General features: G+C 37.1%; 1 protein-coding gene across 1 annotated transcript in view; it reads right to left on the bottom strand.

Annotated features, from left to right (window-relative positions):
• LOC145686158 (medium-chain acyl-CoA ligase ACSF2, mitochondrial-like) overlaps window positions 1–20,767 on the bottom strand; it is a 331,245-nt gene that overhangs the window by 12,128 nt on the left and 298,350 nt on the right. The gene's annotated exons all lie outside the window — the stretch shown is intronic.

The raw sequence follows: 20,767 nt of genomic DNA, 5'->3' as shown, positions 1-20,767 counted from the left end.
AATCAAACTTACAAATTGTTTTATTAATATAAAATATCTTATAATACATAAAAAAGTTAGCATAACCTATTTTAAACTTCAAATTATTGGTTATCTAAATTATAGTTATACAAAGTCAAATATTGGTAAAATAAGTACAGTAACATTGATGGAAAATGTAACTATTAAACTCAAAACAATGACTGCAACAGTTAGCTTTATTTTAACGTTCGGTATAAGCTATTAGACAATGTAAAAATATCGACGTCAATTATCAAAGCTTAAAGTTTTTCCAGGAACACGAACTTTGTGGCGCTCTCTAAAGAGGGCAATGCCATCGCGGACTGACCGCGCACTCTGTGGCGTTTTTGAAAAGTTTTTCAAAATGTCTTAGGAGTGAAAAGTTAAGCGTTGCAATCTTGACATCTTTGCACCAACACGGTCGAGTGTTGATCAATAACACATACGGATTTCTGAAACAACATCTATTTCAAAGTACTTGTTTTCCCACTCCCTCTCCCGTTGTTGGGAAGGAGAACCGGAACCGGTTTCTGGTTTCAAAGCATGTGGTGAAGAATAGGAAGACTGTGTGCGGTAAAAGTATACGAATGGCATACGAATTGTTACGAACTTATGACTCTTGTAATGTTCCTGTGCCACCGCCCTAACGAGGAGGAGAGTGAGTGAGTCCAGCATGCTGTGTCCTGTTCAGAGAATGGTGGTGACTTCAGAATTCTTTTCCATTATAAAAGTCTTTCTTCGATGCATAGTGTCTGATAAACATCGAAAATTCGACTTGTAAAGGACAAAAAAAAAAAAAAAAAAAAGGAAAACAAGTGAATCAGCGACTATAGCGTCTGCACTAAAGAGCTTTTAGCTAGCAAAGAATGCTAGTACCCTAATAAAGCATTATGTACGTTGATCCCTTCTTTCTACCCTTCTATTGAACTGATATATGAATAAATAAATAAAGGAATAAATAAACAGTGATATTTTAGGAAGCAGGTTAGCAGACGGATCCCCATTACTTGCATCATAAGACCGTAGAATGTAAACAACACAATATACTTTGACTTTTATATATATATATATATATATATATATATATATATATATATATATATATATATATATATATATATATATATATATATATATATATATATATATATATATTAATCTACACTCAGCTTTTTCCTATAAATTTCTCTTAGGTTATTGAATAGAGTGAAACTTTTATTTTATTCATATTTTAATCGACATACGAGTACATTTTTCCTTTAAATTTCTTTGGAGCCCCAAGAGAGTAAAACTTTTATTTTACTTATTTTTCACCTATATTCAAATTTTTCTTGAATTTTCTTGGGAGCCCCAAGAAGTGAAACGTTTATATATATATATATATATATATATATATATATATATATATATATATATATATATATATATATATATATATATATATATATTACCTGCATTCAGTCTTTTTCTTAGGTCCCCCAAGAGTATGAAGCGTTTACTTTATTTTTCACCTATATCCAAGGGAGTGAGACCCGAAGCTCATAGCTTGTTTAGCTTATACGGAAATCCAGCACTCTTTAGCTTTATTAGACAGATATTTGTTGTTTTATCCGTTATTTGGTGTAATATTGATTGACAATTAATTGCGTTTACTTTTAGGGAAGGTATGGATTATAAACCTTGAGGGCCCTTGTACGGCTCATGCTAACGAGGTTCCTTAGTAATTATTTTTTACCTACCGTCGGGGGCCCCAACAAAGTGGGGCCCGGGGCGAGGGCACCGCTCGTCCTGCCGGGAACCGGTCAAAACCCCCACACTCAAGAAATGTCAAAACGCCCACACAAACGGTCATAACCCCCACACAAATGGACAAATCTCCTAAACGCACGAACGGTCAAAACCCCCACAGCCAAAACCCCCACACTCAAGAAATGTCAAAACGCCCACACGATCGGTCATAACCCCCACACAAATGGACAAATCTCCCAAATACACGAACGGTCATAACCCCCACAGCCAAAACCCCCACACTGGTAGTCGGTCATAACCTCCATCGGTCATAACTCCCACACAAATGGACAAAACCGTCACACATAGCAACGGTCACAATCCCCACATAAATGGACAAAACCCCCACACAAATGGACAAAACTCCCACATGCAGAAATAGTCACAACTGCCACACAAATTGACAAAACCCCCATACTCATGTATTGTCCTTGTACTTTTTAATAGCATTTTTTATTCCACTTAAACTGATGTTGCAACTATTCTTCTTGGGCGTCATAAAGAGCCGCAACAAAGACGTGAAATGACGATCATTTCAGAGTGTGGGGGATTTGTCCGATTTTGTGGGAGTTTTGTCCATTTATGTGGGGATTATGACCGTTGCTATGTGTGGCTGTTTTGTCCATTTGTGTGGGGGTTTTGACCGATTGTGTGGGCGTTTTGACATTTCTTGAGTGTGGGGTTTTGACCGTTCGTGCGTTTGGGAGATTTGTCCATTTGTGTGGGGGTTATGACCGATCGTGTGGGCGTTTTGACATTTCTTGAGTGTGGGGGTTTTGACCGTTCGTGCGTTTGGGAGATTTGTCCATTTGTGTGGGGGTTATGACCGTTTGTGTGGGTGTTTTGACATTTCTTGAGTGTGGGGGTTTTGGCTGTGGGGGTTTTGACCTAGACCCGTCCTGCCCTTACGCCGCTACTGCCTATATGTGCAATACAAGTATGCGCACGAGACAAGATTTGTGGCTGTCTCGTCTTGAAAATGTGATGTAAAAGTGATGTCTCCACTCGAAAAATGTATATTTCTCTATTGGAAGAGCCGTGTCTCGACTCGAATTTTGTCAGGAAAATCCTGTCTCGGTTCGTCTCGTGTGCATCCCTAGTGCAATACTTACGTCAAGGTGACAAGAATAGCGAAGGACCGAAATGCATGAAAGGTCCAGAGGCGTAGCCAGAAACTCGTGAAGGGGGGATTCGTAAAGCATATTCTCTCTCTCTCTCTCTCTCTCTCTCTCTCTATATATATATATATATATATATATATATATATATATATATATATATATATATATATATATATATATATATATATATATATATTATATCCAAACACTGTGGGGGTAAGACACCCCAGTCAGCTCTACGGGAGTTACAGGGGATGTATGTAGAGGAGACCGGGGTATTCACGAACACTTAAGCTTTGATTATAAATAACTCCTTTGTTTTTAGAGATAAAACATTAACATTTCTTGTGTATAGAAAGCTTGGAGCTTTTCCTTTCTACTAAAATGCAGAGGAAAGTCAAAAGTAACATTTTTCAATAAATTAGTGACATGTTTGAAAAATGTTCCTATGTTCGGGATTGCCCCAGTGGTCGGGGTAATCCAGAACATACTGTTTACTTTAAACTTTCCTTTACGAAAGAAGGGAAATGCATTAAAATACATTAAAATTATACTGTAATTTAGTATTTAAATCTTTAATAGGAATTATAATTACAAACATAACTCAAATTAATGAGAAACGTGTCCAGACCTCATTATCTTTGAAATTATTACACATGAAAGTTAATACATAATAGGCTAAACAAATGCAATCTTATGAAATAAATTCAGAAATAACGGTACATTAAGGAAAATATTCATTAAAATGAAAACATTATTTTGAACTGTAGAAATCACATATATATAGGCACTTATGTTTTCTCCCAAAGACAGTATTCTTTATTAGTCCAGTGTTGAAATGCGGTTAATAGGCTGAACAAAATTAGCTAGCTGCTAATGAATGCTACTAGGCTAAATAAATTTGTAAAACACTCTGTGAATCACACACAGAAAAAAATTGCAGCCTATAATGAAAGATCAGATATGTAAAATAGGATTACTGACTATGAAATAATGAAGTAATAATTCTAAAAATAATAAATATAGCAAACTATTCTAATTAACAAAGCTAATAACGCTCAATACCAAGACATGATGTATTTCCCAAACCAATTTCATTAACTTATTACTTACATTTCAATAAGGAAAAACTAATTAAATTTTTTTCATAATTTATTTCACACCATTGGGCAATCCTGAACACTCCAGGTAATGGTGAACATTCTGTCTGTCGTTTCCCCATGAGGCGTCAATTTATTGTTAAAATTGAAACTAATTATTGACTGCATACCGGCTAGTAAGATTACAAAAAACTAATGCTCAAATATAAGGAAATATATAGCCTTATCTGTAATAATATAGATAAGAGAAGAGCCAAGTTACGTTGTGCAGATTGTTGAATCAACTTCATAGGTGAATCGACAAACACAACATCTTCCTGGTAATCCACTCAATTGACTGCCATCAAATGTATGCTACACTTGATGTCCCTCCGCTAGCATGCAGCAAAATCGTCTGTTTTCTTACAAGTTTCCTTCGGTGTAAACTTGGGCATTACCTCAGTGTTCGAGAATACCCCGGTTTCTCCTATGCAGTCATGATTTCAGGGGGTGGTCCGGAGGGAATTTCCGTTTTATTCAAGTTTCCCCCCCCCCTCTCTCTCTCTCTCTCTCTCTCTATATATATATATATATATATATATATATATATATATATATACGAGGGTCACTACGAAAGTTTTGAGATACGCATTGTTGTGGTACAGTATTTGAATTCCAACAATTGCGTTCGGTAGTGGTATCCAGAGTGAAGAAGCGAAGAAAGTTTCAACTTGCCTCGCTTATCGGCGTGGCCGTATTGCCTTCACTTGTTTGTTAATATGAGCAGTATTCGGCTGTCTAGAATGGAGCTCGAAAGGGAACATTTTCGGGCAAAGATCCTTTACGATTTCAAAAGTGGTTTGAACGAGACACAAAGCCTTGACCGTTTGCAGGGGGCATTTGGGGACCTCGCTCCTTCCCGTGCTACAATTTTTCGATGGTTTGGTGAATTCAGAAGAGGCCAGACATCGCTTAAAGATGAAGAGAGAGCTGGACGTCCGGCAATAGCTGTGTCAGATGAAAACATTGCCGCTGTGGAACAAATGATTCGAGAAAATCCTCAAACAACTTTCAAGGACATTGAATTTACAGTGAACATTGGATCGCCAGCAGTAACAAAAATTCTTCATGATCATCTTCGGCTCAGGAAGGTTTCATCTCGTTGGGTGCCTCACACTTTCACTGAACAGCAGAAGCGCATGCGTGGGGAATGGTGTGAAGAAATGCTTGCAAGATTTGATGGAGGCAATTCTCGACCATCTCTGACATTGTTACTGGTGATGAGACTTGGATCTATCAATTTGACTGAAAATAAACGCCAGTCTACAGTTTGGATCTTTCCAGACGAAAATCCACCCACGAAAGTGAAGCGATCGCGAAATGTGGGGAAGAAGATGGTCGCAACTTTCTTCTCCAAATCTGGTCATGTTGCAAGTGTTCCACTTGATGAACAAAGGACTGTTACTGCTCAGTGGTACACCACTGTTTGCCGAACAAAAGTGTTCCAGAGCTTCGGGAACGGCGACCAAGAACTGGATTGCGTGGGATCCTGCTTCATCATGACAACGCGTCCGCACACACGGCCAACATCACAATTCACTTTTTAGAATCTACGGAGGTCAAACTTATGACTCATCCGCCGTATAGCCCTGACCTGGCCCCGTGTGATTTTTTTCTGTTCCCCAGGATCAAAGATAGCACGCGTGGGAAGAGATTTTGCAGCCCTGAAGAAGCTGTAGTGGCTTACGAGAATGTACTTTCAACACTTGAAGAAAAAGACTGGCAACACTGCTTCCACAAATGGTTTTCGAGGATGCAAAAGTGTGTACAGTGTAATGGTGAATACTTTGAGAAAATGTAAGTGTTAAATTGATTAAGTATTAAGTTATTTCACATCTCAAAACTTTCGTAATGACCCTCGTATATATAGAAACGCTTTCAAAGTCTTGAATGGTAAGACCAATTGGAAAACGACCATTAGGAAGACCTAGGCGCAAATGGGAGGACAATGTTAAGATGGATCTCGCAGAGATAGGAATACAAAGTAGAAACTGGATGCAGTTAGCTATACTGGATATAAGTCAGTGGAGAGCTTTTGTGAACGCGGCGTTGAACCTCTGGGTTCCATAGGCCAGAGAGTTATATATATCGATTTCCGATTGGTCTTCCATTCAAGACTTTGAAAGCGTTTCTACTTTCATCCATTCTAGCTACATGACCTGCCCACCTAAGCCTCCTAGACTTGACGACCCTAACAATGTACTCTTCACGATTAGATTTTTGGATGTTGCAAAGTTCACGAGTCTAACACCGTTGTCATTACTTTCCTTATGCTGACTTTCGTTCCTTATAATCGGTTTGAAAATATCCTCTCGTTCTATCTTCGCATTGAAATCCCCTAATAGAATTTTCACATGGTACCGCGGGAGTTGGTCAAATAAACGTTCCACTTAGTAAAAATTGTCTTTTATATCGTCATCCTTATCTTCAGTTGGAGCGTGTACAACTAAAACAATAATATCACACCACCGTCCCTTAAGAGTAATTAAAGAAAATCTTTGAGTAACAAATTCAACCCGTTTAATTGCTGGTAATATTCGTTTGTGGGCGAAAACCCTGTTCCTAATTGGTGATTTTTATTTCCTTCCCCGAAAAAGAACTTAAAATTTCCGGAATTCACAGCTCCATTTCCTTCCCACCTAACTTCCTGAACTCCTGCTAGGTCAATTATGTATTTCTCGAATTCACTCGTTACGGATTTTAATGCGTAAAATATAAAGACTTCTAATATTTCAAGTTCCAAATCTCATGTTCATTTTCTTTTGCTGAGGTCGTGGCAAGTTATCAGTCCCTGTCCGAGGCTTTTGTGAATATTTCTGAACAAGTGTTTTATATATATATATATATATATATATATATATATATATATATATATATATATATATACAGGATAAGGTTGTTAGCCTTACCCAAACCCCCAAGCTGGAGGAACACTCCTAGTCGGCTGTCCGCGACTGCTTATTCAGTATATTCGCAGCTAACCTCTATATCTAGAGGCCTTCTCCTCGATCCGCAACCTGAGGACGCGCCATGCCGTGGTGACAGGAACCTACGTTACACGGTGACAGGAACCTACGTTACACGGATATAAATTTTCAAATGGGAACATGTATTGAATCATACCTCATTCAATAGTCCTTGAAATAAGAAACAACTTTTGTAGGAAACAATTTTCGATTTGGGGTACCGTTTTCAAAATGGTCGCAAAAAGTCCTGTATCAGTTTGAAGTTGACACCTGGGCCCCCTTCACGGAGTTTCCTGAGGGTCACCACAACAACACCACTTAATATGCTTTATCATCGTTTCTATCTCAGTTTTTGTTTCATCTCTCTATTCTCAGCCGTTTCTGATTTAGGACTATAAGCACTGGACGTTTTATCTGATACAGGACACCTTTTGCGGCCATTTTGAAAACGGTGGCCCAGATCGAAAATTGTTTCCTACAAAAGTTGTTTCCTACAAAAGTTGTTTCGTTTTTCAAGTACTATTGAATAAGGTATGATTCAATACGTGTTCCCATTTGAAAATTTGAAGTTGGCCCCTGGGCCCCCTTAAAGGAGGGCCCTGGGGGTCTCCACAACAACACCATGTGATGTGCCCTATGACATTTTCCTATCTCAGTTTTTGTTTCATCTTTTTATTCTCAGCCATTTCGGATTTATAAGCACTGGACGTTTTATCTGATATAGGACTCACTTTTTGCGGCCATTTAAAAACGGTGGCCCAAATCGAAAATTGTTTCCTACAAAAGTTGTTTCGTTTTCCAAGTACTATTGAATGAGGTATGATTCAATACATGTTCCTATTTGAAAATTTGAAGTTGGCCCCTGGGCCCCCTTGAAGGAGGGCCCTGTGGGTCACCACAACACCATGTGATGCGCCCTATGACATTTTCCTATCTCAGTTTTTGTTTCATCTTTTTATTCTCAGCCATTTCGGATTTATAAGCACTGGACGTTTTATCTGAAACACCCTGTATATATATATATATATATATATATATATATATATATATATATATATATATATATATATATATATATATATATATAACAGGAAGTACTGAAAATTATCTTTTCCCACATTCTTTTCTTTCATGTAATGCACGTTGAGCGTTCGTAATGTATTCTGGGTCTCTGCAATGCATGTTGCGTGGTACCATGGGGTCAACAATCTCTGGCAACATGCATTCCTTCAAAAATCTTGACAATTTTGGAATCATTACATTGCTCCACAAATCTCCATTTCTCTCCACAACCTCAAGGTGCAATGGTGTGGCCTCATCAATATAGACAACGAGGTAACACTTACTGATCTCTGAAATGTTTAACCGTCCTTGGATCTGGTAATTACAATCACTGTTCCGTTTTAGCCTCAAGCTACCCTCACCGGAGATCTCTAGGAACAAACCTTTCCTCCGTCTTATTTCTTCTTCCATATTTTTGCCTCTAAGGGAAGGAAGACATTTTACCTCCACTAGGGCATTCTCTTCTACAATGAAACCTGAAGAATACAAGAATAGGATAAAGGATTAAGCACAGATTCATACGAATTGTAGCTGATTGAACAAGTTTTGTGAACGTTTAATTTCTAATTACTAATTACTTACTTTCCCCTAGTACAGTAGAACGGCTGAATAGGCTTTGATAAGAATGTAAAGAAATGCCCTCCTCTCTAGGACATCCTCGCCCTCACATGATATTATAATCACCACAACCAAATATATCGGCAGTTTGGAGTTATCTCTGTCGTATCTTGCGGTTTTTCGTTGCCCTCCTCCTAACCCCCACTCCCACCCCCCACCAACACAAGTTTTGGAGCTATATGCATTGATATGAAGCGTAATTCCGTCAAGGAAGACGGACAGCGGTGAAAGAATTCGTTGCGCTGAACGAAAAGGTGTCTGACAAGCGAGCTTCCTGTTGAGCCACGGTGAGAGAGAAAATATTTTCTGGGCAACTTCAGGTATATTCGTATGCCATGAAAAGCGCCGAACATCATGAGTAGATGACTTACTGAGTCACAAATATGACGGCCACAAAAAGAAAGAAAAAAACTACCGCGAACCTAGTGTCGGTCGTGGTTTGTGGAGAACGGAAGGGGCATAACATTGTGTCTAACAACAAGCTTTCCAATATATTGTTTTGTATGAATATGTTAAATTAATGTTTGATATAGGAGGAAAAGTTAACTAGAAAACTTTATGTAAAGTCTATATTATTATGTAAAAGGTATCCATATTTGGTCTATACGGTATAATCTATAAGAGAAAAATGTACTGTTGCAAAATCAGGCAATAACTATCTATAACCTAAGTTCATGAAAAGAGTAAGGGAAAAGAAACAAAACCATTTAAATAGGAACTGGCCACAAGAGACATGTTACGTGGATAATGCATATATAAACCAGGGATCTCCACAAAGTGAGGCTCCTTCTGCCCTGGTCAGTAATGCGTAGTAAAGCCAAGATGAGGTCCCTACTGCAAGTATGACTGTTTTTCTCTAGTGGCTGGCACGAATTAATCTGGAAATTTTCAGAAAGGAAATGAGGATGTTTTCACAAGCTTCCCAGAAGTGTTACAACAGGAGAGCTGAAGCTCTCAACCCTGTTCGCCACTGTCTTTTATACACAGTAGCTTCCCAGTTGCATCACGATTCTGGGTGGGCACCGTTCTAGACCATCTCGCTTTGGCAGAGCCAGGAATCGAACCTGGGACCCCACGACCAGCAGTCAGAGACGGTAACCACTAGATATATATGGTAAAGTATGTGCCCTCCCGAGGAAGATGCCTGAATTCAACACTGTTCCCACTACGTCTGGGAAAGTAGCTTACACGCATAAAGTATAAAAAATATGCATTAAGTAAACGCATAAAGTAAACAATATGAAATGCATTAATAGGAAAGACAAATCATGGACAATAAACGGCTCCAGTATTTGCAAAGGATTGTAAGATCAGATTAGGGCCGCTGCATGTTTATCATCATATAAAAATAATTGCAAGAAGTCAGAAAACTTGCCATCAGGACTTGCTCCCAAGAAACCATCTTGGAGATCAATAATTAGTCCTCTTTTTTCTATTGTCCATCCCTTTTCATATGCAAGCCTTTGAAGAGCCACATCTTCGTTATTTTTGCCATATTCAATAGCTGTCGTCCAAATATTTTTTTTGGTAAAGTATTTGCTTTACAAGTGCGTGGCATGGCGTACTATCTTTTCGCTTCATCACCTTTCCAAACATCGAGGCAGTGAGTCTGTTACGCCGATGTTGCTCATATATCAAATTTCCATGCTGTCCTCTGGATGAAGATTCGATTGCTGCTCTCTCCTCGGCAGTAATCTAAAATACAATGAAAAGAGTTTTATACGCACACACAAGTAGACCTTGTGTACAAAGTATAACACTGAAAATCTGCATAATTTGAGAAAGGAAAATACAGGAAGGAAGGGTCGGTCCTGGAAGGAAGGCCTTTGTCTTTTGTTCGAAATTCCCTCTGAGGGGTCGCCGCCACTCTCGCAAATGCACAAATAAATAAATAAATAAATAAATAGAAACCAGAAAAATAAGCCCTGAATAAATCCTAGTAAAACCCAATGAAACCTGGCTAAATCTGAATGAAAACGATTAGCAACAAACCTCGTAGTCTATTTTTTCTTTTATCTTCTTGAAAAGGAAAGAATTGAACATGATATGAAGTAATCTGGACGACCTCCTGTTGCTTGAACGAAAACCCAGAATTATACAGTATTGGCGGCCAAAACAAAGCAGATATCAAATATATGCATATCTGAGGGATGGAGGTCAGCGGCAGAACGCGAGTGTGGTATCCGAGGATCCTGGGATCGATCCCAGAGGCCGCCCAACCTGTCATCAGTTATCATGATATTTTGGCTATTTCTTTTCGCAGGGAAATTGCAGATTACATAAATATTTCTATTATTATTATTATTATTATTATTATTATTATTATTATTATTATTATTATTATTATTATTATTATTATTATTATTATTATTATTATTATTATTATCTGCTGCAGGTGAATAATGGTCATTTTTAAAACACGCTACAACTTGAAAGAAAACTGCGTTCTTACGTGTCCTGAAGCAAGGCAATTTCAGGAAATTAATTTGTACTCAAACAAAGCAGTGTTGATACTCCTACCACTACAACTACTAATAATAGACGTAGTAATGGATTACTTACTGTAAATGAAGAGAGTTCCCCTTCGCATGCCGTATGAAGAGATGGCGGTGACATTGGTGGCTTCTCTGCATTTGGCCTATAGTCTTTGTTATTCTCCGGCTGTAACTCCAGTTTTCTTCTAACTCTCCGTGATGTGGATTTAGACTGCCGGTCTCTAGTGGCTTTTCTCTTCTTCATGAATTTTTGGAAGTACGTCCCAGGACTCTTTTTTTGTTGCAGATTTCCATGGACTGTAATGCCACATGGCATTTTTTTTTTTTTTTTTGGTAAGCTAGTCCAGCAATATAGCACCTGCGTTGAAATGAACCTCTTTTTGTTAAATTCAATCTCTTTCCTGCATTGAACTTGCACAGTAAGCTCATAAACAGTTCGGCTCTATTAGTAGTTTCGTTTGGTACTAATCTATCAGCTTTGCGCACTAATTGCTGCACCGCTGCCATGATATGGTAATACAGACGAGATGCTTCGGGAACAGGCAACATATCAATGTCTTCTTTCTCATTTTTACAGAAATATTCTTTACATTTCTCGTGCCTTCCAAAAACATGCGATGGACCATTTTTAAAACCATCACGGAGTTCTTCAACAGTATGGTTATTTTTGGCGTTGTAGGTGATGGCTCCTCGAGCAGCTGCCGTTAAACGAGGAATTTTATTCCTCAAGATTGCTCTACTTTCAGGGGAAAAACTAGTTTGAGAGCGAAGTTTGTGCAGGGCAGTGTTGAATTCAGACATTTACACCCGGGGGGGAATGTCAACTGCTCGGGGGAGGGTTATTTTTCTGTATTTTTTTCAAGAAAGCAGCATATTTAACAATTCCATTCACATACACATCTTACCTAATATTGAGACTAATTGCTGATAAATATTCAATGAGATTATAATTTTAAGAAAACAATCGTTTTATTTCATCTAAAACATTAAATAAAGACTGGCAAAAATAGTTTACACTAAACTTTAACTGCTATTTACAGTAACTATTTTTATTATTTCCTATATTCAGTAATTACTGTTTGTTACTAATGTAAAAATTTTTAAAAAGATTTAAATTAACTGAAATATTTTTTCTCCTAAAACAAACATACTTAGGAATATCTTAATAAAAAGTTATCATTCTTTCTCACACTTCTGATTCTAAATCAAACATATTAGCCTTGGTTTCTTCACTGCATATACATCAATAGTTTAGTTGACGAAATCTTCAGTAGGATTAGTGCCGTGTCGTGGAAAATCAGCGCTTGGCGCGAGAGTATACGACGGCATCCCCGTATATATGAGTGAGGTCGACAGACCAGCCGCCAAAGGTGGGAAAATTTTAAAAAGTAAACCCTGCTTTTCCTTGATTTTGAGCACTTTTCATTACTTTTTTCCTTTCATTTTATATATGTCCACATGTATTTCATTCCTCTGTTTTTCTTTCCTTCTTTTCTTTTCTTTTTCCCTCCCGAATTTTTCACCCCTTACTTCGGCGCCCGGGGCCGTCGCCCCGCTTGCCCCTCCCCCATGGAACGGCACTGAGCAGGATCTTGGCCACCTTCAATAGCAATCTTTCACTTATATACTATTATCATATTGATAAATTCTATATAAGTCTCTAATCAAGGAGGGATAACTGTTCCTCCCTGATCCCTCTAAATGACGCCTACTGAATCTCACCCTTTAACTGAATTATTTTTAATTAAAGAAAGATGTGTTTACTTTAACAATCGTAAAACACATTTACGTCTGTTACTTCCGATGCGAGAAATGGGATTTAGGCGCCCTATTTCAAATAATGTAGGAACTGTATATTTTCAAGAACTGAAGTCTGCTGACATGAGAGATTATATGGAATGATCGAAAGATCTTCCCTATCTTTCCTTTCGTATCTCAACCTGTGCTAGTGCTACCTACTAATATATAATATAGGGCGAGAGTATAGTATCTACTAAAATACAAACCTTTCTTCAACAGTTAACAATTTCATGTTCTGCCAAACTCAGTCATAGCGTTAAGAAATACAAGTTTTATTCACTATTTGGTATTCTATCTTAGATGTTACATGTTAACATTTATATAGAATGGGTCTGCGTCATTTATATGTATATTGAGAGATCGGATTTCGTCTGCACGTACACGGAAAGAAAAGCAAATAATTGGGTGAAGTAATTTCTACATTTTGTGACTGAAATTTTGGGAGTTTCTCCGGGGGGGAATGAATTTTCTTCGGGGGGGAGATTCCCCCCCGGGCTACCCCCTGAATTCAACCCTGGTGCAGGGTACTCGTGTAATTCCTGACACAATGATTGGCACACTCTACCTTGGTTACATAGCGCCCATACGGAACTCTTTCAATAATTCTTGCATGAACACTTGAGTCCCCATCCGCAATGAATTTCTTATAACGAACGCCATGCATTTCTTCGCTCCTTTGGAAAGCTTCAACTATAATGTCAGCTTCCATTGACGAGGAAGATGAAGACCAATTTTTGTAGCATTTGCGATTGCTTGGCTGTTTTTTCTTAGATTCAGCTGAAGCGCACACTGAACAATATTTGTTCCTCACTCCAACAAATAACAGTTGCTTCGTCGCTTTTCTAACAACGCATGCCTGAAATATAAAAATTAGTTTTCCTATAGACCCTATATTGGAAATATTTTACAATATATAAAGCACAATATTACTCTTCATTACAATTTAACACAAATGTCTAAAAGAAGAAAAAGTATAAAGAACAGAATGTGTGCGGCTATATACATATTTCTTGTTTTAAAATTATGTGAAACATATTTCACCATTTTATTGGTTATAATACTCCTTTTAGCACAGAGCTACAGAAGACACACAATTCTTTTCAGGCTCGATAACATAGAATGGTTCGGCTTCGGTACTGTGGAGAAAAAAGAACTCAATATGAGAATAAGAAACTTTTCCAATTTTATCATAAAGACACAAAATGAGATGTCTATAAGTTAATAATAACAATCCTAAATATAAATTTTAAAATTATTTATTTTGATTTTTTAATCTGCTCTTATACCTCCCCTCCATGGGCGCCCTAAGGGGTATAACCTGATTACGTAATAACTCCTTTGTACGTACAAAAGTATTCTGTGACAGTCCTTGTGTTAATCACATTTAATTTGTTCCTATACGTAGTTACTATCTTGATAGGATATAGTTCTCAAACAGATATCCGAGTCCGGTGCGAACATACCACTGTCTACATACGATATGTAAAACGTAGTGCTGTAATTTTACTACATAGCTGTTCTCAGTAATATAATAAGCATATTATTATTATTAATTTTAATTATTATTATTATTATTATTAGTTTCTGAAAGAAACATAATTCTACTCTGCTTTTCTTGTGTAGAAAATATATAAACTATTAAGTAAACATCCTTACCTCATATTAAAACTATCTTCCTGTTGAAAACTTCTAGAAGAGCTCGTAGGTTCTTCACCGATGTCTTGGTCTGTCCGAAGGCTATTGTCTCTCTGTAGTGGAGTATCTTCCGAATTCTCTGTAACGGCATTTACCGGTTCATTATCACATTCAAGTTTTCGTAGTTTCCACGCTAGACGACGTGCTTTAGATTGCTTATTTCTTTTTCTCGTCTTTGACAGTGGTCGTTTCTTACTAGCCATTATCACGGATAGAAAATCACGCACCAGCTTCACAATAGAAAAGAGCAGCAAGTGGTTAGTAACACTGATGCTTTCTACGCTTATGGATGAAGTATGGCTACAGTTCACATGGCGGCGCCACCGTACGACGGGAAATTCAAAATTATCGAATGTTGTAATAAATTCCTACTTTTCTCGAAATACGTACAATTTTAAAAGTAAATAATTATTGCAAAAGAAAGGACAACACTCAGGCTATAGAACTATATATATTAATTCATAAACATATTCACTATCTTAATGTAACGGAAAGTGAAAAAAGAGTGTTACTTTGGAGCGCGTTATTTGCAAAGAATTGTTACAATTGAGTTGCGCACTTCTTCAAAGAAAGTCACATAAAAGTTAAGTAAACAAGAACAAAACTTTGTAAAGTTATTAGATCTCTTAGATAAAGTGTAGGGAGTAATATATTTTAGTTTCACTTTTCTTGCTTTATTAATTTAGTTGAAAAGTAGGAATAGCTTATCGTTAATTAATGGTTAATTATGTCATAATTAATTAATTAATCTTCGGAAAAAATATTTAGGAACGATATAAATATCATCATTATCAGTCTTCCAATAAAAATCAGAAATATTTTCCCATTATTTTACGAAAATCTTGAACGTCGTGTATGCCCTTAATCTGCAAACGTAAAAAAGATCCTGTATTTTTTGAACAACCAATTTGGAAGAAAACCTAGTCCTATAATCTGTAACATGTACAAATATTTCTTTTCAACATCTTAACGTAGTGTGACACTTCGCATTCACAGATTACTTCATGAACACCAGATTATGTAGATTGTGGTGTAAATTTCGTTAAATAACTTCTATATCGTATCCATTATTTCTGTAGTTCAATAACATTTAATTATTCTCTTCAAACATTTAGTCTGTCAGTATCGTATGGATAGAAAGGAATACCAACAAAAATTGGTTCCTTGTTTTTGTAAAGTTATTGTTGACATATATTTAATTTAGTTATTCCATACATATAAATTTATCCCCAATACTTGTCATATAATGGAATAATTGAAAGAAAAATGTTCATAAGAATCAAGAAAAATATTCGCTTAACTAACAATTATCTTTAATGTGCCCTGGGAACCGTAATCGGATGGTTATATTCCTAGTATTATTTCGGGAACCAATTCTATTACCTTTAACAGCTAGATACAAGCGGCACAAATCTGTCTTCAACTTTTGGGAGGGGAGGGGGGTAAGACCGTTCCAATAATCTTTCTTTTTTTTTAAGCGATGCTCAAAATATTTATGAAGTTGAAAAACAATGCTGTGGAGGATAACGGAAGCAGAGTTGTCTTTAACATTCGGAGGCTGGCAAATTTAAGGCTTTGAGAGGGGGGGGGGGGAGGAGGAATGAGACTCATATTACTGTAGATTAATCTGATTTCTGAGGTGAACCTGTTGTGTATTATACAGCAAGGGACATCAATTTCATCTCACTTTCCTCTATGGCAGTCGCACACAAATCATCACATTTCTCCCTAAAAGACATATTTCAAATCGGATTATTGGGGGGGGGGACATGTCCCCTCTCATTCCCCCCCCCCCCCGGGATTTGCACCAGTGCTAGATACTAAGTGAAGAGATTCGGGTTTACGATAAATTCTACATGTTATTTAGCTTATCTACATGTCTTTTTTTTTTTTTGTTTGATTGTTTTTAACAGAAAATAGTTAAATCAGCAACAACGTTTTAAAATGTAGGAAATTTACAAAATTACTAATATTTTGAAGACTTACGTATCGACTAATTAATTTATCTTCGAAGGTAAGGTATATAAACAGGAAGAAGGATTAGGATTGGCTCATTTTCTTCATTATTAACCAACGCTGTCTTGAACCATTTAAAAGTAAAATTTTGGAGAATGTTCAGACGTATAAAATACAATAGATACGCTAATGACACAATCATAGTTTGTAGGACAGATGAACAATTAGAGGACTCTTTCAGGAATTAGGTTCATCTCAATGTTAAACTGATAATTAAACACTAAAAAGATAATAGTCTAGACTTGACGAAGCAAATTTAACAATAAATTTATTGCTAAACTGTACAGGAAACCAACCGCATATTATTTTTACATACACAAAAATTTGCTTACTCGTATAATATAAGTCTAATTTACATTGAATTTCTTTTTAAGGTATACAGATCGGTTTAAACTAAGGAAGATATAAACAGTTAACTAAAGAGGAATTTGAATTAGGTGAAAGAATGGCTACTCTATGGAACTTCGGATAAATTAAATTATAAGGCATTCGATTTGCATCATGACCCAATAACTAATAAAATCGCAACGAAGTCTAAGAAGAACTGGATTTCTTTTCCATACTGACCTAAATTGTTATTGATTATGAACAAATTTGCAAAGAAGTTGGGATTTCAGGTTAGCTGCAAATCGCCAATAAACACTGAGCTGGATTGCAGAATTTAATTTTTGAGCAATACTATGCATATCACCATACGTATATTACTATACAGGGTGAACCTGAAAGATGTGTACAAACTCCGGCAGGTGATTCGTAACATCAAAAGAAGACAAAAAAAAAGTTTTCTTCCATGTTGTCGAATTCCGCGTCGTGTACGAGTGACAGAGGTACCTACCTGGAATCGACAATCGAGTCATGACAATTGTAACGGAACAGAAAGATGTGCACAAACTATCTCTGTCTGCGCAACTGCCTAATGTACCATTTTGCTGATGTTCATAGCCACATTTAATTAGTTTTGATGTCACGAATCACTTCCAGCAGTTTGTGCATATCTTCTGTTTTGTTATAATTGTTAGGATTCGATTGCCGATTCCAAATTCGCATCCCTGTCACTCGTACACGACACGGAATTCGAGAGTACTTTATGTCTTCTTTTGATGTCACAAATCACCTCCCGGAGTTTGTGCACATCCTTCAGGTTCACCATGTATATTGCAAGTAGTAATTATATTTAGAAACAACTATACGTAAAAAAGCTTAGTGCTCACCGCATACCAAATGCTCATCTAAGTAGTACATTCTGAAATTACTATTTCCATTTTCAGCTTAGCAATTCGAAAAAGATAATTGAAAAATGGGTAAGAAACATGGATGGGTAAAAACTTAAGTTAAAAGGAGCACAAAATATGAAGTAGACTCTTCTCGTTAAAGGAAAACTGTACACAACTTTGTTCACCACTTACTAATCACTGTTCATTGTTTTAGTATTTCTTCCCAACCGGCGGAAATATGTGCTAAAAAGATCACTCTAGATTGTGTTTGTGTCACTTCTGTCTAAATTAAGTGCAGGTCTCACTTTATAAATATAGTAGGCTTCTTTAATTCTGTGCTCAGTTTCTTTTTTTTTTCTCCTCCAACGAACATAATTAATAATATAGTGGTTATCTTCTCTGAGGTGTGCTACTAATCTGGACAACTGATGTGGATTACGGGACTTTAGTGTATGAACGTGTTCTGCTATTCTGGTATGGATATTTCTCTTCGTTTGGCCTATGTATGTTTTGTTGCATTAACACTTGACAAGATGGGTGTCACTGCATTTTTGAGGGTCAGTAAAATATGCTTTGAAACTTGTTATATATATATATATATATATATATATATATATATATATATATTGGTCTAGGAATTAATTCGTGCGGTTGGTACGCACACATTGAAGCTGTAGTACAAACACAAAATACATAAATACCTTAAGAAAAATATTGTCCATCGCTAGCCACCACTTTCGCCCATCTGTCAGGCAATGTACGGATTCCGTGGCGAAAGAAGTCCTCATCCTTGGAAGCGATCCAGTCAGAGACCCATGTTTCGATATCTTCTGAAGAAGTAAACCGCTGTCCAATCAAATCGTTGTTCATGCAATCGAACAAGTAGTAGTCCGAAGGAGCAACGTCTGGTGAATACGGCGGGTGGGGTAAAACTTCCCATCCGACATTTTCTAAATAGGTTTTGACCGGTTTTGCGACATGTGGGCGAGCGTTATCATGTTGAACAATAAGTTTATCATGTCTGTTCTCCCATTCTGGTCGTGTTCTGGCCAGAGCTTGCTTCAAACGCATTAATTGTCGTCGATAACGTTCTCCATTCATAGTTTCACCCGGTTGCAGCAGCTCATAGTACACCACACCTTTCATATCCCACCATATGCACAGCATAACCTTTGTACAGTGAATATCTCGTTTTGGTTGTGATGGACCTGGTTCACCTGGTTTCACCCAGGCCTTTTTTCGTTTAGGGTTCTCGTAATGGATCCACTTCTCATCACCCGTAATAATTCGATGCAGAAACCCCTTTCTGCTCTGTCGTTGAAGCAGCAATTCGCAAATGGTTTTTCGTCTTTCAACGTCTCTGTCTTTCAATTCATGTGGAAACCAATGTGACATCTTTTGAATCATTCCCATGGCTTTCAAGCGTTTGGAGACTGTTGTTTGATCAACGCCTAATGCTGCTGCAAGTTGTTCCTGCATTTGACACGAATCCTGCTCGAGCAATGCTGTCAATTCTTCGTCTTGAAATTTTTTTGGCTGTCCAGCTCGCTCTTGGTCTGCCAAGCCGAAATCACCACTTCTAAACCGTGCAAACCACTTCTGACACGTTCGCTCAGCTAGAGCATGGTCACCATACACTTCCACCAAAATACGATGACTTTCAGTCGCAGTTTTCTGCATGTTAAAGTAATGCAGCAAGACACCCCGCAAAAACACTTTATCAGGCACAAATTGCGCCATGTTCACTTAACTACAAACTGGTGTTGTTGACGCTTTAATACACTGCCCTATACTACGAACGATACGCGATGACAGGGGTTTGCAACACATGTGTGGATACACGGACCTGTGGGACGCTCCGTTCGTTGCGCCATCTCTTGTCCACCCGCACGAATTAATTCCTAGACCAAATATATATATATTTCTCAATAGATCTAGGGTAAACCTCTGAAATATTACTATTATGCTTCTGTAATATCTTCTTAATCTTTGCAGAGATGTGGAACCAGAGGGACGCCAATCTATTTGTCCGTCGTAACCTCTATTGTTTGTTGATGACAGAGACTGGCAATTTCCAGTTGTACCATTTTAGTAATAAAAATTTTTTTGAAAATTATTTTCGTGTCCGATTTTTATTGATGAAGATCCTGATGAATTTCCTGATGAAGATTAACGAGGAGGTCTGAGAGTAAAAGGGCTCTCCTAGAGAAATTTTTCAAATGTTCAATTTTTGAAGCCAGGAGTGTGATGATTGCAATTAATACTGTTAGTGCCAGCAGAACGTTTACGATATACGAAGTAAGAAACTTATTATCATGTCTTTTGCATGCTGACGTCACCATTTGTTAATGAGACAGTTCGTGTATTGACTACTAAGAAGAATATAGGAACTAGAATAAAGAGCATGTAAAGGACGCTAAAGTTCTCAATTCTGCAGTTTCTGGCTCATCAACATTTCTAGGTATAACGAAACACAGATTAAAAGAGGTCAAAGTTATTAAAACGTCATTGAAATAATAATAATAATAAAAAAAATTGAGTCATATTACATTAGAACAAAACACCATGCCCTCTCTGCTGCCTAGCTCGTGCACCTCTGATACACATGGTCCCGAGTTCGGTTCCCAATAGAAGAGTACAAAAAATTTAAGTTCACAATCATTCTTTCAATAAATCGTTCGCCTCCTGTAGCTTAAAGGCCATAATCGTGGTTCGTTAAATTGAAAAGTAAAAAGTAAAAAAAAGAAAATAATAACACAACATTAAATTTGGAAAAAGACAATCCCAACAAGAACTGAACTTAATTATAAACAACTTCATCATTCAAAAGCCTTAGTGACTATCAATTGTATA

Source organism: Thermobia domestica, chromosome 5, assembly GCF_964235325.1.
Source record: "Thermobia domestica chromosome 5, izTheDome1.hap1.1, whole genome shotgun sequence".
Lineage (NCBI taxonomy): Eukaryota > Metazoa > Arthropoda > Insecta > Zygentoma > Lepismatidae > Thermobia > Thermobia domestica.
Note: the sequence above shows the minus strand (reverse complement) of the source record. Positions and strands in the feature narration are given on the sequence as shown.